Here is a 12,755-nt window from a genome sequence, read left to right as displayed (position 1 = left end):
GGTAAGCACAAAAATACAGTCTGGGTTAAATACTGACCACATTTGCCAGAAGCACAGAGATAGAAACCCTAGCCACATCCAGATCACAGGCAGAGCACATACAGATCTACCAAAACAGTAAGAGCAGAATTCAGTATAAATTATTCTGTCTTAATAGTACATGGACATCTGACAGTATTTTTCTTTTATGCACTTTTTTTTTCTTCAAAAGGATGGGATTTCACTCTGTACTGGACACTTTGGCCAAGAGCTTTTTCCCAAATGGATGCAATCCCCTTTCTGATCTGAGTGCCTAACACCAGTCTCCTACCATTTCATCCAGACACGCTGCCCCCGCCGTGCTGACGGGTAGGAGGTGATATTTAAAGCAATGCCAATTGAACACAACAGGGGATAGGCAGAGCAGAAGCAACAGAAGGAGGATTTTGCAAGAGCTCGCTAGGTCACGTTAAACTCCTTCTCTGGCCACATCCAGTGTCCAGCCCGTATGTCTGAAGATCTTGCTGTAAGCCTTTGTTATTTATTTGGAAATTTACTGTGGTTTAACTCTGTATTTTGGAGCTATTCTTTAATTGATATAGTGCACTTCATCCTTCATAAAAAATAATCAAAGGTGCCAGTGCCTCAGAGGACAGGAAAGCAGATAATCAATAACAAGTGAATGACCTGGTCTCTATAGGAATGTTACATATACATCAAAATTTGTACTGAAGAAGAGAAAACAAGTGCATAAGAGCTGTATTTATTAGGCTGAGACTCATACCTTTGGCTAAGCATCAGCAAAAGCCTCATAGACAAACTTCTTTGTTTCTGGCAGAAATAAATATTTATTATTGTAGTGGGAAAAAAATGCTCTCACAAAGCCTAACTATTTTAATAAAAAATTTAATATGTTTATTTCTTCCAGACAGGAGATAAAAAGCTGTCAGAAAAATAATGGTTTAAATTACAGTGTGATGTTTTCTTTACCTAATCTTTCTCTTTCTTCTTTCACAAAATCTATGTGACATGCTCAGAATTCTTATTTTTAGTAAGAAATGTCAAGGAAACACTTTATGGTAAGTGGCTGCTCACTATTAATTCTTTTGTTATTAAACGTGGGAACATTAATTACCATTAATCGTTTTGGCTCTAATATAGATTTCCCACAATAAATTCTTTACACACATATACAGACCCTATAATCTAATCAAGCAATTTTCTCCTACCTACTTGGAAGGGAGAGAAAGAGAGAGATTGTTATTATTATTTCTACTTTTTTAATTCAGAGGAGGAGGTGCAGGAGAAGCTGGTAATGGGACCTATATAAGAACAGAGAAAAACGATAACTATTTCTGCAGTCAGTATATGTGCTACTCAATCAGTAACCATACTTTATAAAACATAAAGTACCTTTACAAAAGGTAAAGAAATTCAGTAAGAAAGATAGATGTACGTAGCTCTACGTCATCAAGCAAACATATTGCTCTGCAAAAGCAGTGATAATAAAACTTTGCTCTTCCTCAATAAAAAAAGTAACATCTAAAATAATTTAGCAGCAATTAGCACAGTGCTTCCTAGTGTAGCTCTGATACAGCCCAAATTTCCAGTGCAGTCAATGAAAGTTCACATTTAGTGACATAAACATAACAGAGGTTTATTGAGACAAACTAAAAATGCAAAGTTACAAATGCTGGTTGTTGGGGACAAAGTAGTCATGGGAGCATGTGCTGCAAACTCTGTTGTTTTACACAGGAGACAACTGGGTTGCTGAACTCTTTTTAATCATGCCGTCATCAGATTTATTGATTTTCACATTGGCAGGTATGTTTTTTAAACCGCTGCAGATAATTTTGCAGAATAAGGTTGTCATTACTCCTCAGATACCCTAATTTGAATAAACATGATGAATGAATATACTGTATTTCTCAGAACAAACAAGCTGCAAGCTCCATCTTAAGCACGGAAGCTACAGTGTGACTGATTAAGTATGTATGCTGCTTGCCAAATCTCTGCAGATCAACACAGGACTTAAATCTCACTTTCACTTTTAGACTTATAATTATTCTCAGAATGAAGTTTCCATAATGAACAGTTAAAACCATTTATTTCAAATATTGATTTACAGCTGGAGACCTTACATTAATATGTGTCTTAGTCACTTTGGGCCTTTACCACTAATCAAGGTCTGCACAGGTAGAAGAGAAAAACTACGTGATGATACCCTTCACTGGTACATGGTCTGCAGATTGCACTTTGAAGTCCAAATCATTCATCCTAAAACCAGCAGCAAAACAATGCAGCCAAATTCCAGCAGCTCCTTAAGTCCTTTCCTCTCACTTCATGTTAGATTTAATTTCTTTAGTCCATCCTTGCAAAACTTTAACAAATAGGTTTTAATCTCTCTGACTCATACCTTTTCCCATGCCTTTCCACTCCAGACAGCTCCCACCATTCCTGTTTCTGAGCTTCAGCTCCTCTGCAGCCTCTGAGCTCCTCCACAAATTTCTTTTTCCTCTCTAGGTCTCTGGTGTCTTTTCACTCTTCTTTCAAGTCATTCCAGAAACATAATTCTTTAATATAAAATTCAGTCTTCTAAGAAAAGACAGTCAAACATTACTTTCTGCTTTTTTTTTCCCCTCCAGAAAATCACCGAACTGATGTAACACTTCACAGCTTGGTCAGTCCCTATATTCTATCCTATTTCCCTTCATAAATCTAACTGTTGTCCTTACAGATTGCAAGCCACTTCTTTCAACGGGCAGCCCAAAAGTATTTTTAAGTAACCTGCAGCACAGGCAGCTGCTGAGATGAGGCAGAGGTTCTAGGCCATCTATGTGCAATAGTGCACAGATGGACTCCATTCACACACTTTTCCTTAATGAAATCCTTTAAGGGGCAGAAATAATGAAACATGAGGTCATCACAGGTCATATCAATTCCTTGCTGCTGGAAATATTTCAAGAAGAATAGTTATCCCAGTATTTCAGTAGTTCCCAAGAATGCACAGGAACTCTGTGGAGGACATCAGCTTGGATGCAGCGTACAGTCATTTTGATCTGCCAAAAGCATTGATGGAAGAACCTGATTTCCCATCTGCTCGGTAGATAAACCACACCAAGGTCCCTCCAGTAACATGCTAGAGCATGGATCTGAAAAAGCAGCAGTATGAAAACATCCCTTTTCATTCCCCTCCATCCACCAGCAGAACTGAGGGTAATCTGCTTTCTCTCAAGGAGGCCCTATGTTTCAAATGAGCACAATCTTACTAGCAGCAATCCAGCACAATGACACAGAACACACAGTGCTAACTCACATACATTATTTGATAACATTTTAGCACCAAAATGCTTTTTCTACCCATCAGCCCATGGTTTTTCCTCCTCCCAGGATGTCACAGAGTTATTGACATTGACAGAACCAGGTTAACAGAGACTAAAGGAACAGTAAAAATTCCTGCCCCTAGGACGAGTGATTGAATAATAGTTTTTTGCCTTTCTTCCTTTCTTTTTTTTTTTCCCCCCAATGTAAAAGTTTTCAAGCTCTGGACAACAACAGATTGCAATACAGGTTATTGCAAACCACGTTGCAAATGTACATAGCTTTTTACATCCTGACTGAGTCCAGTCCGGACCCCTCTCCAAATGGCTTTACAAACAGGTAAATTCTGCTAAGTGCTTTTTCTTCATCCACATAAAAAACAGCGCTGTGAGAAAAGGTAAACTGAGATTACATAGCATACCTGTGTGATAAGAAAAAAAAAAAAAATCAATCCAAACTTTGAAAAAAGTGTAGTCTTCTCAGTTTATTCTTGAACAATATTAGTCAAACATATCCTGAAAAGAAAATAAGGAACTGTCATAATTTCCCATACTGTATTCTAGTATTTTTGAGCAATTCAAATGTGATTCAGTAGCTTATGGTTACCTTCTGGCAAAAAAAAAAAAAAAAAAATCCAAACATTTTAAGCTTCTACTATAGAAGAGACAAAATGCCTATGACTTAGAGAACCTGTCACAAGTTATAAGCATAAATACCACAATTTTATTTCTTCAGGAATAACTTCAAATATACAGAACAGCCTCTGGTTTTAATCTTATTTTTTCCCTTAATAATTGACCTACATAAGCAACCAAATCCTTGGTATGTTTTAGTGGCATAATTTAAATTTCTCTTACGTGTACTGTAGAGTTGTCACTGAAGTCCCTAACCAATCATTATAGAAGACTGAGGACTGGAGCAATGTTTTAGTTGCTGCAGTATTTAGGAAAAAAAAAAAGACAGAAGAAAAAAATAAACCCTCAAGAAATGAACAACCTGGTGGAGATTTCAATCCATTAGCAGCATTGAGCTTGCCAGTTCTTTACTGCAGCATTTGACAAGGCTCTGAGCCAGAGATTAAGGCATGTCTCCTGAGGAAGGAAAAGAACAGGAGCTTCCACACTTCATTAAGGATATGTTTTATTTGCAAACTGCCAACCCACAGAGTGGCACTGACTTTTGGGTCATGGAAAAGGTTGCAGTTGTGCACTTGAACCGTGCCAAGCTGAGTTGGATAATACCCTTAGAAAAGCAAATCAAAGAAAAATGATAAGAAAAACAGGGAAATCCATGATTGCAAACCACCTAAAATAGGACTTGAAATGTAGCTTGTGCTCCAGTCAGGTTTTTCCTCCTCAAAAATCATATTAAAGCAGGACAAGTGCCCAAATCAACAGGGAGCAGTTAGCTACAAAATGCATATTCATGCTGTATTTTTTCATAATTTAAACATACATTCTCAGATTTATTTCACATTGATTGCTTTAAAAATGTTAATATCCCTATAGAGTCAAGCTTTATCATACTTGATCCTTTGCCAAAGACTGTACTAGCATTCCATGACTGTATACATTTTTTACCGAGCTATTGTTGCTTTTTCCTGGCTTGTTTTTCAAAATCCAAATAGAAATACATAGCTTATATAGTTTAAAGTATAAATCATAAATCACTCATCATAAAGGGCTAGTTCTTGGAGTCTTTATTTGGTATTTGCACTGGCAATCTCCTGATCATTTTCAAATGGAGTCGTGTTCAAATAAAGACATGGATGCCAGTAAAGGTAAATTTTCTGCATTTCAGGAAAAAGAGCTGTAACAATAATGTTCTGTGTTAGGTTCCAGGCCCTCTCTAACATCAACAGGATAGTTTGCAACGAAGGGTGTTCAATGGTTAAAGGTAAGAAAAAAAAGTGCCCATGGGATCGTTACTTGGAAACTTACCTAAGAATAGGTAAATTATACTGTTGCAATATACATGACCTTTTTTCTCAGTTTTGAATACGCATATATACACTAATAGTGGTCATCAACAGAGTTTTGAGCTGCTCAGCCTGTGCACCTAGTTGGTACAGCTGCAGCCACCAGTACAGCTATTGCTGCAGGCTGAGGGTAGCAAGCAATTCTGGCAGACGTGAAAGGTGCAGCTTCGGTGAGATCTAAGCTTATGGCTATATATTATCTTCAATTCCTAAAGAAAAGCAAAGCAATTACAACTCTTTTTTTAATCTGTAGCTGAACTAAAACCATTTATGGACAGAAAACACTCCTGCTGTGTCTTCTGTTTTTCTTCATTACCTATGAAAATATGAACCAGATAAACTATTGATGCACAGAGAAGCAACAATTTTTAAAGTGCCACAAGCTCACCATCACCTCAGTAGAATTTATCTTCTTTTTTTTTTTTTTTAAATGCATGCAGATCACATAGTACAGTTTTATTGCACATGTCCATGCATGGGTCTATTGATCATGGCTGAATGGCAGTTCTCCCCCTGATGAACTTCCTGATCTTCCCCATCTCACAACCTTTAATGAGAATTTCAAATAGGACTGGTACTTTCCATATAACTCAAAATGGCAAGGTGTCATGACAACCGTAATTGGCAGCAAAAATAACACCCCAGCTCAAACTAGGCAAAGGCTTCCATAAGCATCTTTAATAAGAACAATGGAAGGTTTGATTTGCTCCATTCCCAGAACCCTTTTTGTCTCTCCTCTCTGTTACATTTATGCAAAGAAGGGAAAGTCAACAGCTGTAAAGATATTGGTGTGTTTTGTCGTCTCCATTCAGGATAACCAAATTTCTGACCTTTGGAGGAACAGTCAGACTATTTGTAAAACTGAGATGGAGGCTTGGGCATGATTCAAGCTTCATGAATAAAACCATCAGCCAAAATAGAGCGTTCATCCAGAGGAAAAGTGTGGCATCTCTTCTTAGTCTTATGAGTTGAGAGACAACCAGTGATTGGGAAAAATATCAAAAACTTACAAGAGAGAACTTTTGAACTGTTGGCCAACTTTACTTTGCTCCTATAAATTTTCTTCACTTGCCATGTTCCTTTTGCAAGAAAAAAAAACTAACAACAAAAAAACCCAAACCTATAAACATTAGTTAGCTTTGTGGTGAGGTGTTTGTCTGCCAACCTGAGGTTAGAAGCAGAGCTGGGATCCCAAGAGCTAGGCTTTGTATTATAGTATTGTATTTTTGATGCGGTAGTTAAGAGTCAATTACTGTTTCCATTATAAACCCTGTTTTCCAAGGGTTTATACCTCAACCATTTTCATTTCCATCATGCTGAACTTGGCATACAAGCAGTATGGATACACAATTTTTAAATAGACTAAATGAGGTTGGCCCATTTTTAGATACAGAGTAGTCAGAAACTGTTTGTCAGTTGGTTTTGATTTTTATTCTTTGAATTTCACAAACTGCACTATGGTTTCACTCTTAAAACTAGATTACTTCAGAAAATTAGTCTCTATGGTTAGATCTGATATCTCGTATCACTTCTAAGGAAAACTTAATTGTATTTTTTAAAAAATACAAAAGCTTGTTGACAAAATTCTCCCTTTAAGAGCTGATTTTCTCTGTGTAATTTCAGATGATGAGGCTCCAAAGCCATATGTCCCAACCGAGACTGGTGCATATCAAGCCACTTACGGTTGAAAAGTGGATTTTATCTGAGCAGCTTACCTCATTTTGGAAAACTGGGGGCAATACATCAATTCAGAGGTCAATGTCTTCAGTAATAATCTTTCTGGTGACTTCAGAAAGCTTTGGACCTGACAGACTCAGAGGAATTGTCTCACTGTTTTCCCCACCAATGACTCAGGGTTGACTGTGCAATGTGGGGCAGAGGAAGGGCTGTCTCATGGGCCAGGTGAAACCCAGAACAGAGCATACCCTTGGTAAAGACCAAAATCCAGATGGCCACTGGCTGTTGGAGCCCTCCATCTGGGGCTGCGTGTCACTCAGTAATTGCACACAGCAGAAGCTAATTGCTTAAAAGCTACTTCAGCTTAGAAAACTCACTTTGCCAAGGCCACAACGAATATTTTTCTTTGACTTCAATTTCCATGCATTCCTTCCACCTGAATTTCCTGCATTTTTTTCTATTAATTGAAGATAGCTGGAATCACAGAGCAATGACACAAAAGTTTCACAATTTGGCTTTACCACTGTTAGACTGACTCACATTCAATTCATCCCTGTGAACGTCTGCTTCTAGAGAAAAGGTTTGTTTCCTCTGAAGTACAAAGAACTCAAAGTTAATTTTTACCAGAAAGGTTTCAGATTTTTTTCCCTAAAAGAACTGCTCTATAGTCTAAAAGCAAAGCAGAACCAGATCCTACTTTTTAAGGTGACCAATAACACCCTGAACTTCTAAGACACCATCCCATTGACATCTCCAACATTTTCTTACAAATCATTCTTAGAGTAGCCCAGTAGGATATACAAGTTTCATTGTACTAATTTTACTCTTTGGGACAATTTGACAAAATCGCAGAGGATCAGGGTCAGAGATAGGAGGAGAACAAACAACCCAATTCCCACTGCCATGTTTCATGCTTTCAGCAGGTTGTTTTCTCTACACAAAAACTGAGCAGAAAGCTATTGGGTTCTAATTCAAACTGTGCTGACGGTGATTGATTTCAATAAGCTTTAGGTCAAAACCTTATTTCTCATTTATTCAGGAAGGAGAGATACATTAATCTAGTCTAATGTAACATCATCCAACATTGCCACCTCTCCGCATGTCCCGCATCACAGCAAGGTGATATACCAAACCAGTAGGCGTAACACCAAGCTTCACTGCCGCTACTGTTTGCATTGTATTGTTAGGTCGATACTGTTCTTGTAATGCATAATGGATAGGGCATATTACAGGGGTGAAGTGCACTGTATAGGGTTACCATCTTCCCTTTCACTGTCTACGGATGCTCACCATAGGCTGTATGTTCTGAAAGTGCACGCTCAGATCATGTTTTTGTGAACAGCGACAAGAACAACTTTCTTGAAAGCTATCAAAGCCATCCTCATTATCCTTTATGGGCTGTGTAGAAAATGTCTCCACTATTAGACATTTAACTGGAGTGGAGCAGAATGGTTTTGTTGGCCCCCTCCAGTTCTTCGGGTAAAAGCTCTGTTCATAATCAGCTTCTGCTTTTTTTAATGACCCTCAAGAGGTCCCTTCTGGTACACTTCAGTTCCCTTTCTAGTGTCCCATTGATTTTACAGACTTTAGGAACTTGCTCTTAACCTTCTGCTTTTTTCCTGGATCACTGCTGAATGATTAGATGCTATACAGCCTCTTGTTACCCAGTACACTGAGAGTGATATCTGGAGAATTAAAACACCAGTTACAATAACATTTTCTAAGGAAAGAGACTGCTCTTCTCTCATGGCTATTCACCCTATTTGTGCATGGTTTTCTCAGAGAACAAGAATGACTTCAGACTCATAAGAAAGAATACAGGACTATCTGCTTGAGTATGAGATTGAAATTCACTCAAAAGCCTATGTTTTTACCATGAATTTTAGCAGCAGAAGTGGAAGCATTTAGTGTTGGGAAGGGTGGGTCAGAGCCTGGAAGATGGTGGGCAGCATGTGAGAATAAAAAAAATAGAGATTAAAAAAAAAAAGGATTTTAAAGGATTTTCCAACTAAAGTGTTTCCAGTTATCTGATTTGATTCACATGGAGCCACATCAGTGCCAAAAATGCTTGCTTGTTGGGGGTTTTTTTGAAGTTAGAGAAGTTTGAGAAATACCTCTTAAGACGTGCCAGGTAAATTCAGACAGAAGGATGTTTGGTGCAAGGACATCCTCCTAACCACAGCGTAGCAGTGGCACAGGCTGTGATTAAATGTGCTGTTCCTCCCAAGGACTCTGATCTTTCTCAGATGCTCCCATTTCTCCAGGATCCTGCTGCAGGAAGGACTGATTTCCCTATGCAATTTCAGGACTGTTTCCTTCACTATGTCCTCCCCAAGTAACATATCAAACTTTTTAAAGGTAGATTAGTTCCTTGAAAAAGATAAAGGACAGAGATCCAGTATCATCCTGCAACCCCCCCACCAAATTTCCCCAGGAAGATAAAGTTCAGGCAACTCCATTTGCATCAACAGGTTTGAACCAGCACGTGGAGATGGTTGCAGCCCAATTACCGCCCGCCGCCTGCTCTCGGCTCCTGCTGCCTAGCTGAAAGATGCTGGGGGAAAAAAAACCCCAACCTTAAAACCAGAAAAAGAAATTGCATTGTTGTTGTTGTTGTTGTGGAGACGCCAGCTGAAAAGGAATCATTATAAAGAGGTTGATACTTTCAGGGGGGAGACAGAGGACTCACCCGAATGATCCCAGTTAAGGGCCTTAACAGAGAGGCGGCTTAACGTCTCTGAAACTGGTGAGTCTCCTTGCTTGGCTGAGTTTGAATTGTGTGTTACTGCAGTAACATTTCACAAATAGGGATACCCCTCCTTTTAAAAACTGTTCAATCCCAAAATAGCAACACAATTTAGCAATATTTTGTATCAAGACAATTACATTGTAGTATTATTGTAGTCTTAGTACCTCATTAAAACAAAAAAATGTTAAATCCTTGTTTTGTTGAACACAAGAGATGAATAGTAAATATTGATTTAGAATGAATGCAAACATTTCCCTAGGAGTGGATAATTACAGCCTTTCTATGCAAAACACTTATATTTGAAGAAGCACTTCACTTACTTTGCCATGTGGTATACATTCTTTAGTACATTTTAAATTATACGTTGTCCTGGACAGTGTCTGCTCTATAATTTCTTGTGTCTCTACACCAGAGTCAGTATGTAATTTTAAACTGCAAACTTTCTGCCAACTAGAAGGGGAGAACAGGCTTAACTCTTTCCCTTAGCTGGGCTCAGAAATCAATTCAGACTGCACACATAGTCATAAGACCAGTGAGCTCAGTGCTCGAGCAGCAAGGAATGAGTTTGGTCTAGCTGGAATTTAACAAAGATGCTGCTCCCAGCAGTCCTCGTTTTCACACGGCATTTTCTGATTACGTACGAGGCTTGATGTGTTCTAATTTCTAGCCAGATCACAAGGAGTCCAAAAGTTTGAACAAAAACTTTACTTCCAGAGAATTCACAAATTAACTGAATATTTGAAAAAGTGTCTAGGTTGAGAACATTTGAATGCATATTTGAAGCAAATAATTTATTCTACTTATTTTGGCATTATGATGTGTAGTTCATTTGCAGACTGACATGGGAGGTACTCTGCTCTTTCCACAGAGGGCCAGGCATGTGTATGGTGCTTCATGAAAGGAGGGGACAGAATTTATCCTCCAAACCCTATAGCCCTTGTCAGACATTTTAAACTCTGTAGTTTTATTAGGTTGCAAGACTGGCCCATAAATTCATACACAACTTAATCAGGCTGCATGAATGTGAAGACAACGTGCCCCCCTGTAGGATCTTGAGAGATTAATCCAAATGACTTGTGAATTTTGTTACTTTATACAATGACAAACACCCTCACCTCATGTATTTTATGGGTTGAGTTTTCCAAACCTGGGACCTTGCACATAAATTACTTTGTTTTCATAAATATTCACATCCTCATCTCTCCATCCCCAAAACAGAAAAGCCTAAATGGATATTTAAACTCATCCTAGTTTAAGCGGCATTTAAAGATGCACTTACAGCCCCTTGACACATCGTACAAGGAGAGGCTTATGTGTTTTGCTGGATACAGAAACTTTAGGCCCCACAGAAGATTACTGACTATGGTTAATTCGTTGCAGTAATGAGTATTGCAATAGTACTCAAAGGAAGAGCAAACAGCAGCTGAATGTGATTCCAGACATTGACCACAAATTGCATTGACTAACCCAGCACCAGCACACTGAATAAAAGCACAATGCTGGTAGGAAGCTGTTACACGTGCCATATACTCTGATTATCTTCCATGTTTTTCTGTAAAGCATACAAAAGAGTCTGTAGCTACAGGTCTTACACACAGCCCCCAAACACTGACACCCTCGTGTTTGCTCAAAAAACAGATCCCAGACTCCTGCTGGATTTTCAGCCTGGGAATCTGTTGAGCATCCACTACCATGCACTAGATTTAAGAATAGGTTTAAGAAAAAGTTGTTGTATTAGGGGAGAGGTAAAGGGGAGGAAAGAAACTAGATAAACGTGAAAGAAATAGAATTTACTATTTCAAAATCATTTCCTGGCCAGGGAAAAAAAGGAGAATGAAAAAAGAAAAAAATCATGTATCAAAATATAGCGAGTGCTAACCAAACCAGCAAAAGATCCCTGGGAGAAGCAATGAAGTGTTGATGCCCCATATTTTCTCCAGTATATTTCCCATGAGCCCCACCCTTCGCCCACCACCAAACCCTTTCCATGCAGAGTTTTTATTCGGCAGCTGATTGTATGGAGATACATTTCCCTAACATGTGTTTCCTAAGACACAGCTTTGTACTTCCAGAGAAGCTTAGCAGAGCATTAAGGCAAGAGACTTCAATCCTGTGGGCAAAGTTATGTGTCTACAAGGAAAATATTCAACCTCCCCACTTGGCACCTACCCCTGTGCTATTTGGAGGTAGCCACATCTCTACAGCAGCACCCAGGATAGTCCTGCTCAGAGCTACTGAAGAAACCTTCTACTGGAATTTACTTGCTTTAAAATTAGCTCTTCCCCTTGCCCCCTATTCCGAGGATTTGCATAACCATAGGGGAAAAGACAGCACAAGATAAAAATAAATTTGGCCGCTGCAGATCCAAAAATCCAGGGGGAAAGTGTCAGGGCAGTGTTTTGCTTTGGGTTTTAGTGGAGACAAAATAACTGAAACTACTAGGAAAGATAACGTATGACTAAGAAAATTCCCTGAGCAATCAGAGGATGTGTTTTCAGCTTTTTTACATTTTAGTTTTATTTTCTCACAGCAATGAACTAGGATGAGATTGGAGTCCCATGACCAAGCTGGCACAATTCACGCACCCTACCTGGATAATCACGGATTGTAAATCATCATTTTATAAGAATTTAACTTTTCCGCTTCCAACATAATCAAACGTAGTGGTGAGGGGGCCACTAATCACGACAAAAAATATACTTCAGATTCTTTCTTGAAGTGCCAACTCCAATAAGTTCTCCGAGTGAAATTAAATGCATGCTCTTATTCCAAACCACAGTTTCCCCCTGGGATGGACGAATCTCAAGTGGGGGCTGAAAGGCCAGTTGTACCACAGCCCAGGGTTACACCCATTTTTGCAGTTTTTTTTAACTACTGCATGTAGTATAAATTGTATTTCAGCCCACTCAGTGACTGTGCTTTCCAGCATTGGTAATAAAAAAAGATGTCTTCATAGTTTCCACATTCCAGCACTAACGAGTGGGCCAGTCCATATCTTCCCTCGGTTTCTCACAGTTTTATGTTTGTTTGCTTTAAAGGCTTCTCCGCGAA

General features: G+C 38.8%; 1 long non-coding RNA gene across 1 annotated transcript in view; it reads right to left on the bottom strand.

Moving 5' to 3' along the window:
• Window positions 1-4,127, bottom strand: part of LOC141945005 (uncharacterized) — a 36,578-nt gene extending 32,451 nt beyond the window's left edge. Inside the window, exon 1 of the long non-coding RNA XR_012629390.1 lies at window positions 3,722-4,127. This is a non-coding gene — a long non-coding RNA (uncharacterized LOC141945005). The remainder of the gene's footprint in view (window positions 1-3,721) is intronic.
• Between the last annotated feature and the right edge of the window lie 8,628 nt (window positions 4,128-12,755).

The sequence above is a fragment of the Strix uralensis genome, chromosome 6 (assembly GCF_047716275.1).
Source record: "Strix uralensis isolate ZFMK-TIS-50842 chromosome 6, bStrUra1, whole genome shotgun sequence".
NCBI lineage: Eukaryota > Metazoa > Chordata > Aves > Strigiformes > Strigidae > Strix > Strix uralensis.
The sequence above is the reverse complement of the archived record's forward strand: the minus strand, read 5'-3'. Positions and strand labels throughout refer to the sequence as shown.